Source organism: Leopardus geoffroyi, chromosome X, assembly GCF_018350155.1.
Source record: "Leopardus geoffroyi isolate Oge1 chromosome X, O.geoffroyi_Oge1_pat1.0, whole genome shotgun sequence".
Taxonomy (NCBI): Eukaryota; Metazoa; Chordata; class Mammalia; order Carnivora; family Felidae; genus Leopardus; species Leopardus geoffroyi.
The window spans coordinates 124943499-124965762 of NC_059343.1; the positions used below are offsets into that span (position 1 = coordinate 124943499).

At 38.5% G+C, this 22264-nt stretch overlaps 1 protein-coding gene and 2 non-coding genes across 5 annotated transcripts in view; 1 reads left to right on the forward strand and 2 right to left on the reverse strand.

The window, feature by feature from the left end:
• PASD1 (PAS domain containing repressor 1) overlaps window positions 1–22264 on the forward strand; it is a 119514-nt gene that overhangs the window by 20274 nt on the left and 76976 nt on the right. For all 3 annotated transcript variants that reach the window (XM_045473287.1, XM_045473285.1, XM_045473286.1), the window contains one exon: window positions 2241–2307. The gene's annotated coding sequence lies outside the window, so the exon portion shown is untranslated. The remainder of the gene's footprint in view (window positions 1–2240; window positions 2308–22264) is intronic.
• LOC123595519 lies at window positions 2587–2691 on the reverse strand. The gene has a single exon (XR_006711218.1). It is a non-coding gene; the product is annotated as a U6 spliceosomal RNA (small nuclear RNA).
• Window positions 3764–3870, reverse strand: LOC123595499. Its single transcript, XR_006711201.1, has one exon. It is a non-coding gene; the product is annotated as a U6 spliceosomal RNA (small nuclear RNA).

A 22264-nucleotide genomic window follows, 5' to 3' on the forward strand; every position in this document is an offset into this window, starting at 1 on the left:
CAGCATTCCAACTACTTAATTTTTAGAGAATTCTTTTGACAGTTATGTAGCTCTTCTTTGAAATAATAATAATTGTGATTTTCTGTAGTTCTTTTAGCTTTAAGGGCTGATAACAGCAACAGCAGCAGTAGCAGTGACACTAACTGGCACAGTGCCTTGCCCATAGTGGATAACTATTTGGGACCTGAACAACTGAGCAAATAAATGGAAGCACTGGAAATCACTGTAGACACCCTGATTTGCCCAGAAACTAGAAGTGTAGGACTCAGATATCTGAAAACACAATTCTTGCTCCCTTGGTAGCTTCCTATGTAGTCAAGTAGAATGGACCTTACCAAATATGGACTAAGAATGGCCTAAAATATTCCAATATAATCTGTAAGTAATACTTTCATGTTCTTGTCTCAAATTTGGTATTTCTGTAATTTTATGTATGTTAATCTTCCAGTTTAGAAAGTTCTGCTATGAAGTGTTCCAGTATCATATTCTTTGTTTTCTTTCACCAGTTGGCTGTTTTATCTTATTTTTATGAGAGAGAGAGAGAGAGAGAGAGAGAGAGAGAGAGAGAATCCCAAGCAGATCCCAAGCAGGTTCCATGAGTGTGGAGCCTGCCACGGGGCTCTATCCCATGACCCTGAGATCATGATCTGAGCTGAAATCAAGAGTTAGACTCTCAACTGACTGAGCCACCTAGGCGCCCCACCTATTAGATTCTTAATTAAAGGATTCACTAAGACCTCTTTCAATGGTTCACTTAAAATATACTTTTATGTAAAGAGAGGGCTCCACATATGAAGTCATCTCTCCTACTTTCTTTCCTACGTATTTTTCTATATCCTTAGTCATACTTTTCTTGAACTCTAGGGTCTCTGGAGAAAGAGCAAGCTCTTGCCACAATCCTCACCCAGCTGAATGTGATTTATTATTCACAGTTTTACAGGCTAGGTTCAGACAGCCATGAGTTGTTGAGAGGAACTAATCCTGTTCCCCCATGGAGGGGAGAGACTGGCAACACATGACTTTCATACAGTGCCAACTAGGGCAGGTGCCATCAGGGGTACTGGAGAGAGGATCAGAAAATCAGTCTTGGAGAAGGTGCTTTGGGGAATGTGTCTTTGAAAGATAGATGCGGCTTCAATCAGTGAAGACACAGGGAAGGGCATTCCAGGAAGGGAGACTGTCGTTGAGCAAAGGGTGGGTGTCAGGCAATGAAGAGCGTGTGTCTGGGTAGTGGCAAGTACTTCCTGGCACTCAGAAGATGTAAATAGTGGTGTGGCTCATGGTTCCTTCAGTGCATGCTTTTAGCACTTCTACTCTGTGCCAGATGCTGGGTACAGGGAGGAGTGAGACCAGATTCTAGCCTTGTGCTCATACTCCAGTGTTGGGGGGGACCAACAAGAGCTCAAATAGCAATTAGGCACCCTAGAAAGTGGCCAGTGCCCTGAGAGAGTAGTGGACAGTGAACTCCTTGGGGCTCATGGAGGAGGAATCTGAGAAGAACATGCATAAGAGAGCATTCTACATGATTCTGGGAAAATGATATCTTTTTGGATCCAAACTTATATATCCAGATATCCAGATGCCTTCAAGTCTCATAAAGGCTGTGGAGTATGTTTGCCAAACATCAGAAACAGATTTCTATTTTGGGAACATACTGTTTGGCTGCAGCGTTGGTACTGCCCAAATGGTGCAAGGATTGTGTGTCCCTCAGAGAAGGTGGGAATACTGCTTGCTTAACATGAAGCAAGTCCATAACACCAGTTAGAAGAAATCCTTGAACATCAACACTTCATTATCTATGAACCAAGTTAAGAATTACACGTAATTTTTTTTTAATTGTACACGAAGGAGAGTTTGCATAGAAACAAATCTTAATATCACCTCTAGAGGTCATATCAGGGTCACTGGACGAGATAGCATCAGAAAGCTCAGTCCCTTTGGTCAAGCAGGCTGCCATGGTGATTGAAGAGGGCTGGAATTAGGAGGAAGGAAATTTTACTTTATGTGGAAGCTAGAAACAGTTTAAGAACCTTCTTGAGTGAGGAACAATCCTACTTTCTCCACCCCAAAGCATTGTTATGAGAATCATAACACTGTATGGAAAAGTCAGTTCTAACCTGGAAAGTCTTGGTAGTTGAAAAAGGCTCTCTGTATTTTAAAAGTGCAGTTACATAATAATTGACTTCCCTTGTGTTGCTAGAAGGACTATTTTTGATCTAGAAACATTTCTTTCTTTGCAGGTCATCTGGATAGACCATCCACTGTCCATAAACAACATCCATCAGTTTCTTCACTTCTTGTTCTTGGGTAAGAAAACAGTTTTTATCTTTTAGACTTTTCTTTTTAGACTTACCTTTTATATTTTACAGTGCACTTGTAATCCAGTGGAAGTAAGAGTCCTCTGTGCTTTGAAACTGATCTGCAAGTCATAAGTGATTGGGAAAAAATCTAAGTAATGAGTTGCATTTTTAAATAATAATAACACCTGAATTAATCAATAATTCATACAATCAAGACATGCTCAGTCAGGATTAAAGCACAGGTCAAGATGTAACATCATGTAATCACAGTGGATGCTTTTTTTGTTTTCATATGGAATGCTTCACGAATTTTCATGTCACCCTTGTACAGGGGACATGCTAATCTCTGTAATTGTTCCAGTTTTAGCATATGTGTTGCTGAAGTAAGCACCACAGTCCAATTCTTAACACTAGTGAATTGAATGCATGTGAAATTGGATAGCACAAAAAAAATCTGTTTATAGATGTCCTTGATTTTCACCAGCTACAGATTTAAACTCAACTCATATTTTATCTTAAGAGATTCTACTTGGTCACTCTAAATGTAGCACTCTACCCATTTCCCTGAGAGAATTGTAAAGTGAAGTGAAGGAAAGAAAATATATTTTTGGTTTTGATAAATTGTAGGTTTTAGATTGAGGGGTGTGTGTGTGTGTGTCTGTGTGTGTGTGTGTGTGTGTGTGTGCGCTCACACATATGCACATGCAAACTCAGTTGGAGAACAAATACAAACAGAACTGAACTTGAATGTTAATTTTTTTGCATCTGATTTTATATTTATATAGGTATGTATATGATCATATTCTCTCATAAATGAAAACTCAACCTACATATTTTCCTTGCGCTGTGTGATTATATAAAATAAAATGTAATATATATTTATTGCAATGAATGTAATTTGGTGTTTAGGTTCTCTGGGAACTTTGATACTTCTGTAATGAAAAAGTGAACAGATATAGAAAGTCTATTTATAAATCTTAGAATGTAACCATTATACTCATTCTCACCCATTTATTTCAGAAGGGGTATTTCCCCAGGCATGCAGATGGTTAGTTCCACAAATATATTTTCAAAAATTGCATGGAACTTACATGTCTCATATGCCAAATTGTTCATTTTATAAAAACATCCCAATAGAAACACAAATTGTCCTTTGGAGTCTTGAAATTCCACAATGGAAATATTTCCTTAGTATAGGAATTCCACTGTGGTGGTACACCTGGTGAACAGATTTTACCTTGTTTCTGGCTTCAAAATTACGTAGATGTTAGAGATTAAGGGCATATTAATTTGTGGCTCATACTGTTTGCATGAAAGAGAACATTTTCTTAATAGGTAATTCTGAGAGTGACACATTTGTAATGAATAATAATTGTGATTCTTGTTTTTTTCCTGTTAGAAGAACGTCTTTTCTGTTTTCCTTCTTTAAAATTTCAGCTTTATTGAAATATATTTGACCTATAAAAATTATGGAGTGCTTCGTGAAGTTGGCTGTCATCCTTGCATAAGGGCCATGCCAATCCTCTCTGTATCAGTTCAATTTTACTGTGTGTGCTGCCAAAGTGAGCACTGCTTTCCACTCTTCTTTAAGAGAAAGGTTAGGTGTGAGCCCTTTATCCCTAGACTTGTGCCCAGGTTTTTGGGCAGGCTGTGTTGGGGACATTTGGGGGAGAATTTCAGACTAAAACCCATGAACCAGCTAGAAATGACCTCTGTAGTTAACCACATTCGTTTTCCCCTGGACCCTTCATAACAGTTTGGGGGGGGGGTGGATCCCAGACTGTTATTTATATCCCAGATATCATTCAACATTTATTGTTAAGTTTTCAAAGTTTCCTTTCTGTCATTTGTAAGCTAAAATGCATCTTGTCATTGAAGGTGCTTGAGGATGGAAAGTAAAGCAAACCAAAGACTCAGTGAAGTCATCTTGGCGATTCCCAGTGCTCCTAAAACCTATGGAAAGCCCTGAGATGTCTTGTAGTAAAAAAATCAGTTTCACTATATTTAACTCAGCATTTTCCAAATGTACACAACCAAGTAACACTTCATTTTTGTATTTGCTTCATACTTATTAACATCCTTTGGTGTTGTGTTCTGTGGGAGCAATGACCTTTATAGGAAGGTCTGGGTTACTCGTATTAGGCCATTTAACAGATGTGAGCAATGGCATCTGAACCTTGTATTCTTGAACTCCCCAGGAATAAGATTTACTTGCCATCTCTAAGCAAGAAGATTAGTAGCAATTAATTGCAACTTCAAACTTCCTAGGACAACTGGCCATGAATGTTTGCATTGATTTAGGATCCAGCAGGTTTGAAAGTAACAAAAACTCCTGTGGTATCTCTAGTAGGTTCAGAAACTGGGCTTCTAGGCTTAGCACTTTCTCTGCTTCAGAGGTGATAGAAAAATATGACCAGCCCCTAAAACAAAGAATGACATTTGTTGGCACAGTCCCCTCTACTCTTAGGTGCTATTGCACAGGGATGACAGTTGCCAGAGATTTCTCCTCCTCTCCCTCTGCACTGCATGGCTTAAAGAGGGTTGACTTTGGTAATCATGTCCATGTCCTTGGGAGAGGAAGTGTGGGGAACAGCATCACACCTGTGACAACAAAGAGTTTATTTCCCTCCCAAGGAAGCTTGGAGGATATGTTACTTCAGAGAAGAGTTAAAGAAAAGAGTTTCAGAATACATTATTTGATTTTTTTTTTCTTTTTGAAGAATCATCTATTGAGCCATTAGGGTCACAGACTAAATCCAATTCCATGTTTCTGAGAACCCATCTTTTTCCATGGTAGAAAATTGAGTTTGCATGTGGTTTGACAAATTCACTTTTCTTTAAAGAAACAGTAAAAAGTAATCTTCCCATTCTGCAAAAATTTTGAAATCCTTGGTATCAGGTTTCAGTTAGTTTTCTTTTCAATGAATATGATTGGAATTTTATTTAATATATAATTTTAAAAGGTCACTGTTTTTATAGCATATAAGGTAGATCTAACATGGATAGTTTCATAGCAAATATTTATTTTATGAGCCAGTAAAGGCTCACAATTAAAAACCTTGAAAGTTTGGGGTGCCTGAGTGGCTCAGTCAGGCATCCAGCTCTTGATTTCAGTTCAGGTCGTGATCTCATGGAACTGAGATCGAGCCCCATCCTGGGATTCTCTGGATTCTTTCTTTCCCTCTCCCTCTGCTCCTCTGCCTGCACACACACACTTTCTCTCTCTCTCTCTCTCTCTCTCTCTGTCTTTCTGTCTGTCTCTCTATCAAAAAAAAAAGAAAAAAAAAGAAAGAAACTTGAAAGTTCAACATAAGCCTCTTACTTAGGTGTGTTGTATCTTGGTCATTTTAATAACATTTTTGAATTAGTGGAGTGACTAGATTAACCTTTAGTTTCTGTAAGTTCTAATATAACGTGCAATGAAATTTTATCCCTACATGACTAATAATGAAGAGTAAAGCATTATGCAGATCTATAGAATCTAAGTCAAATGATAAGTTATTACTCAGCTTTTGTAAGTAGCAAAAGAATAACTCTGTAGGAACCCCACAAACCTCAGATGTTTTTGGGAAGGAGGCATATGAAATAATCATGAGAGTAGCATAGGGATAATCTTGATTTGATTCTAAAATTTTACATAATAATTTGCAAATTCCAGTGTTTTAGCCAATATTAAAGCACGGTTACTTCATTTATTTATTTACACATTCAGTAACAATTTTGGGGCAAAAATGAGGATGGGAGGTCAAGAGGAGATGTGCAGACAAGAAGGAGCTTCTTAGCAGCCCAGTTTAGGAGCAAGAGTGGCAGCCTGGCAGCCTGGCAGCCTGACCTGTCTCCAAGAAGTGCCTGCTTATGGCTCTGCCTATCCCTATATTCCCAGGACCCAGATACAATCCCAACGAACCTGGGTGCTGAGTCATGAAGCATGCAAAGTTGCTTCCTTGCACCGGAATTCAGGCATCTAGGACCTCTAGACATATGTGGCCATTATTCTGGGACTAGTGGTTCCTTGCACAGAAAAAGAACAGAAAGGAGGAAGGAAGGAAGAAAGGAAAGGAAGGGAAGGGGAAGGAAGGGGAAAGAGAAGGGGAAGGGAAGAGAAAGGGAAGGGAAAGGAAAGAAAAGGAAAGTAAAGAAAAGAAAAGAGAAAAGAAAGGGAGGAAGGAAGGGAAGGATCTAAGGTAGGGAGTGAGGAAGGGAGGGAGGGAGGAAGAAAAAAGAAGAAAGAAAGAAAAACAAAGAAAGAAAAAAGAAGGAAAGAAAGAACAAGCTTATCTTCTAGAGTCTTGGAGACTATACTTTAGTGCTTTACATTATTTTAATTGTTAGACACGATTATACACATGGATTTTCCTCAATGGAAATTGAAGTTCTCTTGAAATATAATGGATCAAAATAGTTTTTTTTGATAATGATTTGTTTTTTCTTCTGTAGGAGTTTCAGGTCTGCTTTCTCAGTGGCTCTCAGAATGATTGCCCAAGCTTTCACTAGCTAGGGAACCGTGAGCTTCACTATGGCAGAGCTCAGGAGGTTGCATTTATGAAAAAGTATGATTACTTTAACCCAGATGTTCCCTGCTACCTATAACATCAGATTCCAGCTTCTGTGCCTCTGTTCCTGTGTTCTCTCTGTGCCCCTAATCTCTGTTCCTTCTCCTCAGCTTCCAAAGCACTTTATGTGAATTTAAATTTCAGCAGTTTCAACCTTGTATTCTTAGTTATCTATTTACAAGTCCGGTCTCTCAAAGAGCAGTCCATATCAACTTAATCTCTTTATCCCCCAGGGTCTGCCATAGAGTCCTCACTTTGAAAATGTTGGGGCGCCTGGGTGGAGCAGTCGGTTAAGCGTCCGACTTCAGCCAGGTCACGATCTCGCGATCTCGCGGTCCGCGGTCCGGGAGTTCGAGCCCCGTGTCAGGCTCTGGGCTGATGGCTCAGAGCCTAGAGCCTGTTTCCGATTCTGTGTCTCCCTCTCTCTCTGCCCCTCCCCCGTTCATGCTCTGTCTCTCTCTGTCCCAAAAATAAATAAACGTTGAAAAAAAAAATGTCTAACAAATGTCTAATGAATAAATGGGATTTAACTTGTACACAGCCCTTCAGGAAAGATGTGTTGTCTGATGAGGGGAAGCATTCCTTTACTTCCACTATTGAGTGTCTACCTTTTCCTAAGAGTTATATGGGAAAGAGAACCAGGATATTGGGATATAGGAGTTTCTCCTGTTGCCCTTCCCCATTAACACCTTTCTTATACTCCTTCCTTTACAGATAAACTATCAATTACGCTTCGTGAGTTTCTCGTTCTTAATTTTTGGTAAATTCTTGGGTTGATTCTTTTACAAGTAAACCAATATTGGAATACAGGGGCTAAGTAAGGGGAGAGAAAAAGAACAGGGTAGAGGAAGAATGTGTCCATTGACTAAGCCTGGAAGGAGAGGCAATGCACAGCCAGCTCTGTTAGCTCAGTTTTCTGCAGTATCAACGAGTAGTTGGCATAGATAGGACAGAGTTATGATGTGTGAAGGATAGACAGGGAAACTTTTCTGTGTAAATAGCTGACTAGGAGATTTCTCAACAATGTGTTCTTGGGTCTTGAGTGAATCTAAGAGTATTAGCCTTGGTTTGATGCCATCATCCAGTTGGATAATGACAGCAAAAAAACATGCAGGGGGGCTTTGGGAGAACTCTTGAGTGGGAAAGAAGTGTAGCAGAGGCTTGGAACCCATCATCTCCAACCACTGGAGGGAGCCGAGGGAGGAAGGAGTAGATGGAACGCACTGCAAGATTCTTGCTGTTTACAAAGACTGAGTACTGCTGCACTTCAGCCTTGATGCTGTCTAGAGTCTTGAAGTTCACCAGGCTGTCACTCTTTGCTATAGACCAGAGATTCTCAAATACTCAAATCTTGTGTCTCACAAATCATTGTCAAGGGACTGGGCTCTCACCTAGATAGAAACCAAACTCCCCTATGTTTTTCAGCAAAGGACATTGATGTGTTTAGACAGTTTGTCAGCATATTTATGATTTTTGGTGAGTTTCAAGGACATGATCATTTGCAGAAAGGTATTGGACATAAATGTGATTGCTACATAACTTCAAAGTAACTTGTTGATAGGCTGGGAAACCAAAATTAGGAGAAACATGAGATGTTCGTGATTACTCCTAGTTGGCTAGAAGGTCATGGGTGGAGGATGGAGTGTGGGAGGGTGGGAGGAGGGTAGGTGGGAGATGACATGTGACATTTGCAGATGGACAAGAGTGTTGAAAGAGGGCCCATGCCAAGTCCCTAAGAGGCAGTGCATTAGTGAATGAATGCTCAAGCACTGCCACTGACTGTCAGGGTGGTCTTGGAAAAGTTAGCTAACCTATCCAAACTCCATTTTCCTCATGTGTAAAATGGGGAAGATAATAATAGAGCCTTGGATGTAGCAAGTGTTTAATAAATGTCACCTAATATTATTACTGTGTTCAACTTTTTTGAAAAATTTTCAGTTGTCGTACTGCTATAAAGCTAAATTCAGTAGATATGGCTGAGTCTGGGCCCCATCCCAAAGGAACTTTATTGCTTAAATATAAAAATAACATTGTAAGGAGGTTGTTTTCATCTTCTGGGAACTCTTATAGCAAGAGGCCTGAAGACAGATTCTCAGCAAGTTCTATCCCAGTCTCTGTGATTTCAAAGAGAAGAGATAGAAACAAACTCTTGGTAATTAAATTGAAAAGTTTGCAACATTTTTCAGTTCTGTGTGTTCCTTGGGAGTTCAGACTGTCTTAACATGATGAAATCCTTTTTTAATTGAAGGGTTATAACTATTGGTCTAAATGCCTCTTCCTTTATTGACTGTCAACTACATGAGGGCAGAGACTGTACCATCCTTGTCCCTGGACTCCCACGTTCAACATTGCCAAGCCTGGCACAAAGTAGGCGCTCCATGAATGCAAATAAGTGCAGTGCTTTAGCTTTTCAAGTTAAGGTGCTTTCGTATATCCGAGTCCTAAAAGAATTCAGACTAAGTCTAAGGGAAATCAAAGGAAGATCTAAAAGAGATAGGATAAAAATCTACTGGTGCTTCCCTGTTAGTTCTTGCTAGATTTAAAAAAAAATGTCAATTAGGAGAATATTATACATTTCATGGATTATTAGAAAATCAAGGTTGGTGTAGAGTGGCATATATAGAAATGTAGGGATTATGAGCAATACTTTTAAAAGTACAAACTTTATAAGATGACTAAGTTTGGAGATATAATATACAGTAATGTCAGTGTCGTTAAGAGTACTGCATTTTGTACTTGAAATTTGCTGAGAGTAGATCTTAAGTGTTCTCACCACACAAAAACGATAATTAGGTGAGTTGATAAATGTGTTAATTAACTTGATCGTGGTAATCATTTCACAGTGTATGATGTATATCAGGTCATCATTTTGTGCACTTTAAGTCAAACTAATGTTGAACTTGAGTGGAGATAACCCTGGACAATTAAAGAAGGTGTGGAACTGAACTTTAGCCATTAGATATGAGAGACTTGGAATCCATTTATCTTGTTTAAATGCTTCCATAGGCTATTACCCATCCTCTGACCCTTTGAAATAGCTTAAAATATGATAGGGTTGGTAAACCGTATACAAAATTTGCTTTGGACATTGGCCAGGCTGGATTTCTCTGAAAACATTTCTGCTCTAAAATCCTAGGACTCTTAAGGACCACATCCTTTTGATTTTTGGCATTCTAAATTCCCATTTCCTTTCTTCTATCATCTGGGTGTATAGGACCATATTCTGCCATTGTGAACTTTGCAAAGAGAAAGGAGAGCTGTGAAGGTGAAGCAGTTGGCACTAGCTCTGTCACAAGAGATAACATGAATTCTCTCTATCATCTTTTGTGCTTATACACATTTAATTGGATTAAACAAATATCCAGTAATTTGTACATATAGAGACAGAAAATCTGCCCTGAGGAAGCTTACGTTCTAATGCACACAGGGCACAATGTATGTATGTATGTATGTATGTATGTATGTATGTATGTATGTATTTTTATTTGTTTATTTTTCAGAGAGACAGAGACAGCACAAGGGAGGAAAGGGCAGAGAGAGAGGGAGACACAGAATCTGAAGCAGGCTGCAGGCTCCAAGCTGTCAATATAGAGCCCGATGCAGGGCTTGAACCCATGAACCATGAGATCATGACCTGAGCCAAAGTTGGATGCTTAACTGACTGAGCCATGCAGGCACCCTGGCACAGTTTATATAGGGGTCTTTGAAGGAAAGACTTAGGGGGAAATCTGGGAAGACTTCTTGGAAACAGTGACCGAAGGATGGAAGGCAGTCTAGTGTAGTTTTTATTTTTTTTATTTTTTGTTTTAATATTTTTATTGTTTTAAATTTATTTGAGAGAGAGAGACAGAGACAGAGACAGAGAGTGTGCAGGGAAGGGGAAGAGAGAGAAGGAGAGAGAGAATCTCAAGCAGGATCTGCGCTGTCAACTCAGAGCCTGATGTGGGGCTAAGACTCATGAACCGTGAGATCATGACCTGAATGGAAATCAGGTGGTGAACACTTAACCAACTGAGCCACCCAGGCACCCCTAAGTATAGTTTTTAACTCCCAACAACAGACTCCTTATATTCAAATCTCAGATGGATCACCTGCTAGCTGGGTGATCTTGGGCCACCCTACTGTGCCTCAGTTTCTTGATAAACTGAGATGACAACATCAGAGCCTACCTCATAGAGCTGATGTGAGAATTGAATAAGTTACTTGTTGGAGAGATCAGGGCCACTTTGTAAGTCTGGGATATTGGGAGATCAAAGGGAGAACTTCAGGAAGAGAGGCAAGATTAGGTTGGTGTATTGGATTGTATCGGCCACTACGTGAGGATGGTCCGAAGCAGAGTAAGAGTGGAGACTGATGAGAACAGGGTGGTTGCAGGAACTGAACTGAAGGGCCTGAGTCTGAGAGGTCTGACATGGAGGAAAGGCAGGAGCAGGCAAATGTGAGCCACAGTGCAGAGGTGGGCTCCAGAGTCAGGCCACGGATGCTGATCAGATGGGCCCAAACGAGAGCAGACAAGGAAGAGAGAGGTATGAAAGGTAATAACTTGACAACTTTTGTTTGTAGGAATAGAGTGTTGATGCTCATGCTTGAGGAGTATTGACATATAACTGGGTAAAGATGAAGAATTTGACTTTATACTCCTTTTAAATGGTTGTTGTACAATATGGTAGAAACTTAATTCTGGAGAACTTCTGTTGTTGAAACCAAGGGAAATAAATGTTGGGTTTTCTTCATAAATAAGGAAAGGAAAAGAACAAACATTAAATGCCTCCCTGTTGCTGATCACCCAAATTCTTGCATAGCCTTGGGATTCTGAATGGGACAGGCTTGTGGAAGGGACATTCAGTTTGATCCCCGACTAGGAAGCAGATTACTTAGGGGATTCATGTATAACCCAGGCAAAGGTGGGAGACAAGATGTAGAAGATTGCACCTGAGTGGGTAGCTAGATAGCTCAGAAGTTTCCCATTTATTCATATGCTGTCGTCCATATCAATTGGGCTTCCAAAATAGTTTAGAGATCTGTCAGAGTAATCATCTCAGAGTTTAATAACAGAGAAAGAAAGTGGGTAGTGGAACAAGACAGGGCAAACTCATTTTCCCTGAGGTTTGAAAAGAAGTACAGAGGAGATGATGAAACAAATGTTTACAGACTGATTCAAATCCCAGTTCTGTCAGGTACTAGCTATGTAACCTCAGAGAAGTTATTTAAACCCTAATTGAAAAAAATTTTTCCAGTATTATTGACTCATATGGAATTTAAGAAACAAAACAAAGGGAAAAAAAACCTCAAAATGGACTCTTAAATACAGAGAACAAACTGATGGTTGCCAGAGGGGAGTAGGGGGATGTGAAATAGATAAAGGGGATCAAGACTCCACTTATCTTGATGAGCACTGAGAAATGTATAGAATTATTGAATCATTATATTGTACAACTGATGCTAATAGAATTTCAATAAAAAACAATGGAGAGAACTTGGTCATTAGGTAAAAAAAAAAAAGTTTTTTTGAGATATAATTGACACATAACCATGTTTAAGTTTAAGGTGCACAACATAATGATTTATGTATATATTGCAAAACGATTACCACAATAAGTTAACATCCATCACATTACATAGTCACAATTTTTTTCTTTGTACTGACAACTTTTAAGATCTACTCTCATGGCACCTTTTAAATATACAATACAGTATTGTTAATTTTAGCTACCAGGCTGTAAATTACACCTCCAGAGCTCATTTATTTTATAACTGGAAGTTTGTACCTTTTGACCATCTTCTCCCATATCCCCCACCCCCATCCACAACCTATAGAAACCACCAATCTGTTCTCTGTTGCTATGTGGTATATATTTTTAAGATTCCACATGTAAGTGAGATCATACACTATTTGTCTTTCTCTGTCTTTTTAAATTTTTAAAAACTATTTATTTTTGAGAGAGAGGGAGAGAATGAGAGAGAGTGCAAACAGGGGGTGGGGGGCAGAAAGAGAGGGAGACAGAATCTGAGGCAGGCTCCAGGTTCTGAGCTGTCAGCACAGAGCTCTATGTGGGGCTCAAACTCAAGAACCGTGAGATCATGACCTGAGCCAAAGTCAGAAGCTTAACCGACTGAGCCACCCAGGCTCCCCTCTCTGTCTCAATTCATTTAGCATAATGCTCTCAAGTTCCATCTATGTTGTTGCAAGTGGCAGAATGTCCCTCCTTTTTATGACTTGGTATTCCATGTGAGAAATGGAAGTAATAGCACCTGTCACATGGTGCTATTGTGAGGATTAAATGGTAGTTTTTGCAATACACAGAACCTAGCATGTATGTACTAAATTCCATAAATCTTGGTGATTATGGCTCCATCTCTGCTGCCACTGTCCCACTGCAAGTCTTCAACGTCTACCGGCTGAACTCAGGTCTTCTAACCCCATGCTTCTCAAAGGTTAGTGTGTGTAGGCATTACCAGAGGTCTTGTAGCATGAGGATTCTGATTCAGCAGATCTGGAGCAGCTTGAGAATTTGCTTTCAGGCAAGACCAACCATGCTGGGGGTGGGGGGCACACTTTAAAATGCAGAAGTCTAATTGGCATCCCTTCTTTCAGCCTCAACTTCTTTGTAATCATCTAACTCATTCCCAGGGTGATCTTTGTAAAATACCAATGTCGATTATGTCTTTACAAAATATCAATTCAAGTAATAGCACTTCCAAGTGTTCCCACAGGATACTAGGGTAGATCAAATTCATACTTCTCCTCAGCCTATTACTCAAAACTCTTTGCTTCTGGCCCCAACTACTTTCCTAGTGCTCTTGGTTTCACTTACACTGTGTTGCTTGCCGAGCAAGCCTGGCACTTTATTTTTGGTTTTGTTTTGCATTTTTTTATTGTGGTAGTAGAATACACATAACATAAAATTTATCATTTTAACCATTTTTAAAGCATGCAGCCGAGTGGCGTTAAATGCATTTTACATTGCTGTGCAGCTATCGCCACTCTCCATCTCCACAGCCTTTCCATCATCCCCAAATGAAACTCTGTACCTGTTAAACGGTACCTCCCATTTCTCCTCCCCCCAGCCCCTGGTAACCACCATTTGGCTTTCTGTTTCTTATCATACTTTGCTGTCCATTATTTCAGTGAATCTTCACAACAGCCCTGTGAAGTGGTGCTATTATTATTCCCATTTTGTAGATGAGGAAACTGGGGCCCAGAAAGGTCAAGGTAATTTGCCTGGGTTCACATGCTAGGCATCAGTGAGAACAGTTTGATGTCACTATACCATGATGTTTCACCTTGGTACCTTTACTCAGACTCTGTTTTCTGCCTGTGATGTCCTCTCCTCTCCATTTAGCAGTTGAGGTCTTTTGGATCCATTCCATAATTGTCTCAGATGCCTTCTGTGAAGCTTCTAGCCCAGTAGTGATAATTCCCTTGCCTTGAATCCATGGATTTATGTAGATGTCAGTCTTTCCCATAAACCTATGCACTGCCAAGGTATAGTGGGCACAGGGATTGAATGAATTGCTGAAATTTCAGAAATGGCAGGATCATGGAAAGGTTTTATAGAACATCAAGAAACTTAATTGGAATAAGATTAGAAATTTAATGGATTGCTGATTTCTTTCAGGAACATGTTTAGTTTTTCCAGCACCATATAAAAACTGGAAATATCCTGCAGGAATGTTGAAGAATGTACGAAACTTTTGCTTCTTAGTATTGCCTCAGACTAAGAGAACATACAGAATTCGTAAAACTGTAAAACCAATAAGAGATACACTTGTAGATCCAACTTTGTTTTTCTAGATTGGGGTTTGACTGCCTGCCTTCCTTCCTTCCTTCCTTCCTTCCTTCCTTCCTTCCTTCCTTTCCTTCCCTCTTTCCCTCACCGCCCCCCCCCCCCACCTCTTTCTCTCTTTCTCTCTTTCTTTCCCTCTCTGATTTTTAGGAACAGAATTAGCAGGATGAGAGTTGTTTGGCAACCTTTGGCTGTTCATCAGCATTTTGCCAAGTAGGACTCAGTGTTTGTTTATTTATTTTTTTGGTTAACTTATTCATTCACCAAACATTTATTCAGCATATATATTCTTCCAGGAACAGGTTGGGGTGCTGAGAATGCAACAGTAAGCACAAATAACCTGACCCTGTCCTCAGAAGGGACCACAGAAGGGACACAAAATGAACATCTGCTTTGGTCTAGGAACGAGCGGACATTTTACTTGTGGAGGTGTATATGCTCCTATGTAAATAGGCTCATTTTCTCCAGTGCCTGGCTTCCCCACCACCTCATCCAGACCAAGGCCCATGACTGTGCATTGAGAGCTTGCTGAAAGAACTCAGGTTTGAGAAAGAAAAGTCACCCTGATCCTGTTTCTGGGTCTCTTTTGGAGCATGAGTTTGCCACTTGCCCTTTCCTGGCTTATTTGGTATGGTATTTGGCACCCATATTACATAATCCAGTTGAGATTAATTTCCATTCTTAATTTTATCCATTGGAAAATCATGTTCCCTTAAGATGGATGAGTAACTGATGAAATATAGTCTTATGAGATGTAATTTCTGAAGAAAGTTTTGATTGAAAATAAATTGGAAAATTCCACTGACTTGGTTGATATATTTATGCCATACACATTTGACATCATTACTGTCTACATGAAAATTGTAAATATTTCATTCTTTCTCACTGATTAAATATCTTTAATAAACCTTATATGAGTAAGAGACAATGACTTCATTCAAATTTATGAAGCATGCCATCATGCATTTTCCCCTATACACTTAAAAAAAAATCCCCAGAATCATATTGATATTTGAAAGACCACTTTACTTGAGCAATTGTTTATTTAAAAATGTGTGTGTGTGTGTGTGTGTGTGTGTGTGTGTGTGTGTCAGTCTGTATAAAGGAAGAGTTGGTCCCTGATAATGCACAGCAAATTTTATAACTACAAATATATGGCATGATTATCTTCCACAATGGTATTTTAAATACTCTGAGGTTTTTATTTTAAATAAACAAATATTGTAACCAGAGTAATACCCTAAGATGGATTCACTGTTACATTCTGCTTTTCTTCAGACCCTATCTGGTTTTCTTTAGAATTCCACATAAACATTTTAAATGATGTTTACGTGAGCCAAACACTTTCTGGCCATTATTGGTCTGTGAAGGCTGCAAGGATTTCCTTCTCTGTCAGTGGGGCCAGGCTAACTGACAGATAGATTGGTGGGGCTGAAGCAGGGGGTGGGGGGCAAATTTATCAGCAGAGCACAGTTAGGGCTGTGGTGAGCTAGGACTAAATCTGCTGACTGGCTCATTAGGCCTCCTGGTGATGGCCTGTGATTAGGCAGCCCTACAGAGAAGGGAGTTGTTCCTTGGTTACGGAGCACTAACTAGTTAACCTCAGCCTCTTCAGATGTGGCAGGGTGAAGATGTGCTCTGTTTCTTGCTAGACCTCTCTCTTTATGAAAGAGAATATTTTTCATGATTGCATTTGTTATCACCAGAAACTACTGCTGGCATTTTCAACTGAATTCTCCCCATTTATGCTGGAACCCCTATTTGTCTATTGCTCTTTCTGTGGCACTTTTAGTAGCCCTGCTCTTTGCCCTTTTCAGATTTATTCCAGTCCCTTGACTGCTGTACTTTTTCTTGTTGAACCTCCCCTATTTCTGCCTGCAACTTCTTACTCAATCTTTACATTAGGGCCCAACATTTCAAGCACTTTCTCTGGCCAATATCAGTGCATCTTTTCTTCCTTGGTGCTCAGGAAAACTCTAAGCAGAGATCAATCTGACCATTCCCCTCCTCCATTCCTGCGTGTGGGCTGTTTGTTGCTTTGGAGAAAATCTTGCTTCCGTGCAGCTTAGTACCACTATAGAGTCATGCTCTGCCACCACATGTTGTTCATGATAAGGATACACATTAAGTGGCACCATAGCCTGACTCCGTCACTGGGCTGAAACACCACTTACTCACGACATGTTAGATTTATCCATCTGGCCCACTGCATGGTGATTGACCTCCTCAGGGTTCTCTCTTGTCTCAAGTGGCATCAAGAAACCTCTGCATGGCCAGTTGTTTGCCCTTGATTCACTCCCTGAGAAGACTGCATCTCCCTCACAGTCCTTTAGATTGTATACTGCTAGTAATACTAACATCTCTAATTAAAACTAAAATTTATTGGGTGGCTACTATGTGCTAGACACAGTGCTAGCCACTTTTATGTCCATTAGCTTAATTATCACAGAAACCTTGGCATGTAGGTATGATAATTCAGACTTTACAGTTGAGATGATTGATAGACATAAGGGTTAAAGAACTCACCGATGCCACACAACTATAAAGGGATAGAGTTGGGATTTGAACCCAAGTCCAGTTGATTCGAAGCCCACACTCTTCACTGTTCAGCACTGGCTCTATATTATTTTTGAGAGGTGTTTCTTAATTTTGAATGTTACACATATAGCAAACTTAAGAAATGCAAAAAGCTGGAAAAAATAAAATAATTTAAATAAAAATAGTTTTAATCACACATTATTCCATCACTCAGAGACACTTCTGAATGTTTTCTTTTCCGAGTCCTGTTTTCTACACCACATTTTATTTGTTCGTGTATGTATCATATTTTACATGGTTGGGATAATATAACATATACTATTTTATGACCTTCTTTTTCACCAATAACAAGTATTTTTTCATAATACAGATTCACTACAAAATGCTTTTCAGTGGCCTCTGCACTGATTAAAAACACATAAAAAATCCACCAGGGAATGTTGCAAATGCTGATACTTTCCATGAAATAAGAAATGTAATTTTAGGAGAAAGGATAAAGAAAGCTGGACTCCTAGTGGTGGGCCAATGCAACAAGTGTAGACATTTCACATGGAGCTTCATTAAAATTCAGCTTTATAAATCCTCAAGCACAACAAGCAAAGGTGGATGAGTCCAAGTATTTATCTGAAATTGTGGAGATTTATTGGAAAGGTCATCATCAGCCCTAAGATATGTAAGTAAATCCCTTGAATTACATTGCTATAGTCTTTATTCTGGTTTGCATCCAAAGAAAGTCATGACCTTGCTACTCAGCCTTATTTTCTCCCTTCCACAGCTGCATAGTGTAATCACTATGAGCCTAGCTTGAGTCCTCGAGTTGGTCTCAGGATGTGTTCGCTTTGATTCTAATAAGATTAAACCTTTAGTGGCATTTAGTCCTGATCTGTTTCTACTGGGAGCTGATGGCGCATGTTATGCATGTCACACAGGCCCCAGATATGGCCCCTGCAAAATGTTCCAAGAATATTAGCAGCAGGAGCCCAGATGTGATCAGCAAGTCCCTTGTCTCCAGAGAAGACTGATATTGCCATGGAAGAGTCTGGTAACTTATTTGGCTCTGGCAGTTTAAAGACTGAGAGATAAAGTAGAGATTCCTTCAACTGTGGATCTTATCCCAAATGAACACTGATAACCTGTGTCATCACAATTTTCACACTAGGAAGTATCTGCATAAATGATTCTCAACTACAGAGAGCAAATGATTAATTACAGAAATTAGTTCATGGTATATTCCCATTATCCATCGATTCAGTGTGTTTTCTTGTGAACTAAAAGAAAAAGTATGTGTATGTGCATGTACACACACACACATACACCCACTCCATGGTAGAAATTTCAAAATTATAATGCTTCTTTTGTCATAAACCAGATTTTAATTTATGCATAGAGCTGTTCCTTAATGGGTGTCTTTTGTCTCATTATTCCATACCTGTGTTTTGCACCATTATTCATTTACTGAAATACTATAGCTTTATAGTAAGCCTCAGTGTCTAGTAGGACACATCCTTTTACACTGTTGTTGTTCTTCAAGATTATTGTGGGTCTTTCTGATTCATTGCTTTCCATAGGAATTTTGTAATAAACTTGTCAAGTTATATAGAAAAGCAAACTTAAGCAAAAAATCTACTGAACTTTGATCAGAATTACATTAGTTTGTAGATTAGTTGGGGAGATCTGATATTTTTATGATATTGGGACTTCCTGTCCAGGGATATGGCATATCTTTCCATTTATTTAGGTCTTATTTTGTCTGCTTTAACAAAGACATTTTCTGTATAGTGTTTTAGTACCTTTTTGTTAAATTAACTACTGAGCACTGTATAGTTTCTTTTCTTTTTTTTAATTTTTTAATCTTTATTTTTATTTTTGAGAGAGGGACAGAGTGTGAGCAGGGGAGGAGCAGAGAGAGAGGGAGACACAGAATCTGAAGCAGGCTCCAGGCCCTGAGCTGTCAGCACAGAGCCCGACACGGAGCTCGAACTCATGAACTGTGAGATCATTACCTGAGCTGAAATCGGACGCTCAACCAACTGAGCCACCCAGGCGCTCCTCTTTTCTTTTTTTTAAGCAGGGTAATAGTTTTTAAAAATATTTTTATTATTGAAGTATACTTGATATACAATGTTATATTCGTCAAGTGCACAACATAGTGATTTGACATTTATATACATTATGAAATTCTCACCACAGTAAGTGTACTCCCCATCTGTCACCATACAAGGATATTACAATATTATTGACTATATTACATATGCTGTAGTTTTCATCTCCATGATTTATTCATTTTATAACTGGAAATTGGTACCTCTTCATCCCCTTCACCTATTTTACCCATCCCCTACCCCCTCTCCTCTGGCAACCACAAGTTTTATGATTTCTATATGAGGAAACCTATAAATTTATTTAAAAACATGAAAAATGATTTGTGTAATTAAGGAGATATAACTTTTCTTGGAAATACATAATACCATAAGTATGTATAATGCAATTTTAATAAATTACAATCCGATTATTGAAGTTTGGGGAATTAAAACACAATTTTCATAATCATTCAGTTATAGAAATGTCTAATTTCCTTTGTTTAGATCTTTTTCAAAGGTTTCTTCTGTGACCCACAAATTATTTACAAGTATGTTATTTAGGGGCGCCTGGGTTGCTCAGTCGGTTAAGCATCCAACTTCGGCTCAGGTCATGATCTCACAGTCTGTGAGTTCGAGCTCCGCGTCGGGCTCTGTGCTGACAGCTTGGAGCCTGGAGCCTGCTTCAGATTCTGTGTCTTCCTCTCTCTGACCCTCCACCATTCATGCTCTGTCTCTCTCTCTCTGTCTCAAAAATAAATAAACATTAAAAAAATTAAAAAAAAAAGAAGTATGTTATTTAACTTCCAAGTGTTCAGGGGTTTTCCTGAGATTTTTTTATTTATTATTGATTTATAATTTATTTATTTATTTATTAATGTTTCTTTATTTTTTGAGAGAGAGCAAGCTGGGGAGGGGCAGAGAGAGAGAGAAAGAGAGAGAGAGAGAGAGAGAGAGAGAGAGAGAGAGAAAGAATCCCTAGCAGGTTGTGTACTGTCAGAGCCTCATGCAAGACTCGAACTCACAAACCGTGAGATCATCACCTGAGCTAAAACCAAGAGTCAGAAGCTTAATTGACTGAACCACTCAGGTGCCCCTTGATTTCTAATTTAATTCTGTTTTGATAAGAGAACATAATCTGTATGGTTTTAATGCTTTAAACTTAGTTAAACTGGTTTTATGACCCAGCATATTTTGGATCTTTATAAGCGTTATACATAGAAATGTACATTCTATAGTTGCTAGGCGTCATGTTCTGTAAACATATGGGGCCAAGTTTGTTGGCACTATGGTAAGTCTTTGACACTCTTACTTATTTTCTGTTTACTTTCTCTATTGATTACTGGTAGAGAAGTATTGAACTCACCAACTATAATTGTGGATTTATTTCTTATTTCAGTTCTTACTCTATTTTGAAGCTTTGTAATTAGGTGCATATCTATTTAGGATTCTTAATGTTTCCTTGTTTGACTCCTTTATCATTGTGAAATGTCCCTCTTTTTCCTTAGTACTATTCCTTACCTAAAGTCTTGTCTGATATTAATTAGCCATTCAAGCTTTTTGTCATTGGGATTACATAGTATATGCTTCTATTCTTTTACTTGTAACCTAGCTGTGTCTTTATAACTAAGGTATCTTGTAGACACTAGAATAGTTGACCCTTGAACAATACTGGTTTGAACTGCATCAGTCCACTTATGTGGATTTTTTTAAAAAAAAAATACAGTACAGGACTATAAATGTATGTTCTCTTCCTTATGATTTTTTTAAAACATTTTCTTTTCTCTAGCTTACTTTATTATAAGAATGTAATATGTAAAACATATAACGTCCAAAATATGTGTTAATCAATTCTGTATGCTATCAGTAAGGCTTCCAGTCAACAGTAGTTAAGTTTTAGGGGAGTCAGAAGTTAAATGTGCATTTTCAACTGTGTGTGTGTGGGGGGGGTCAGTGCCCTAACCCCCCATATTGTTCAAGGGTAGTTTGGCCTTACTTTTCTATCCAACTTTAGCAGTCCCAGACTTTATATTTGTGTAAAATTAATATAATTATTTTTATGGTTAAGTTTAAGTCTACCTTCTTGCTATATGTTTTCTGTTTTTCCCATTTGATCTTCATTCTCTTTGTCTTCTTTTTCTGCTTTTTTTTTGATTAAATGAGTATTGAATTAGTATTCCATTTTCTCTCTTGATTTATAATTTGTATCACATGTGCATTTTATTTGTTGCTCTAGGCAGTTTGTAGTATACATCTTTAATTTATTACTGTGTGCTGTGAACTGATACTGTGCCACTTCACATATCATGTAAGAACCTGACAATAATACATTGTTATTCTCTAATCTCCTGTCTTTTGCGTTGCTATTCTCATAGGTTTGACTTCTACTTATATTATAACATTGAATTTTATTTGAATTATCTTGGCAATAGAGATGAAAAAAGTTCTTTTGTATTTATCTACATATATATTACTGCCAGTGCTTTTCATGTATTCATGTAAATCTGAGTTTCCATCTGGTATCCTTTTCCTTTTACCTGAAGTACTTCCTTTAACATATCTGGTAGTGCTAGTATATTGGCCTTGACTTCTTTCAGATTTTGTTAATCTAAAGATGTCTTTATTTTACCCTCAGTTTATTTGAAGGGTGTATCTTTGTTGGATATAAAATTCTAGTTTGATTCCAACTCCCCCGAGCACTTTAAAGATGTTTCACTTTCTTGCTTGAGTTGTTTGGTAAGAAGTCAGGCAGAGGTCATTCTTTTTTCTCTTATATTAAATGTGTTTTTTATTTCTGTTTGCTTTTAAGATTTTCTCTTTATAATTGTTTTTCAGCAGTTTGTTTATGATATGCCTTGGTGAGTTTTCTGTTGTGTTTATATTCTTGGATTCATTGAGCTTCTTGAATAAATGAGTTTATATTTTCATCCAGTATGGAAAAACATGGCCATTCAAATTTTTTTGCCTCCCCCTTCTGGGAATTCAGTTACATATATTTTAGATTTTCT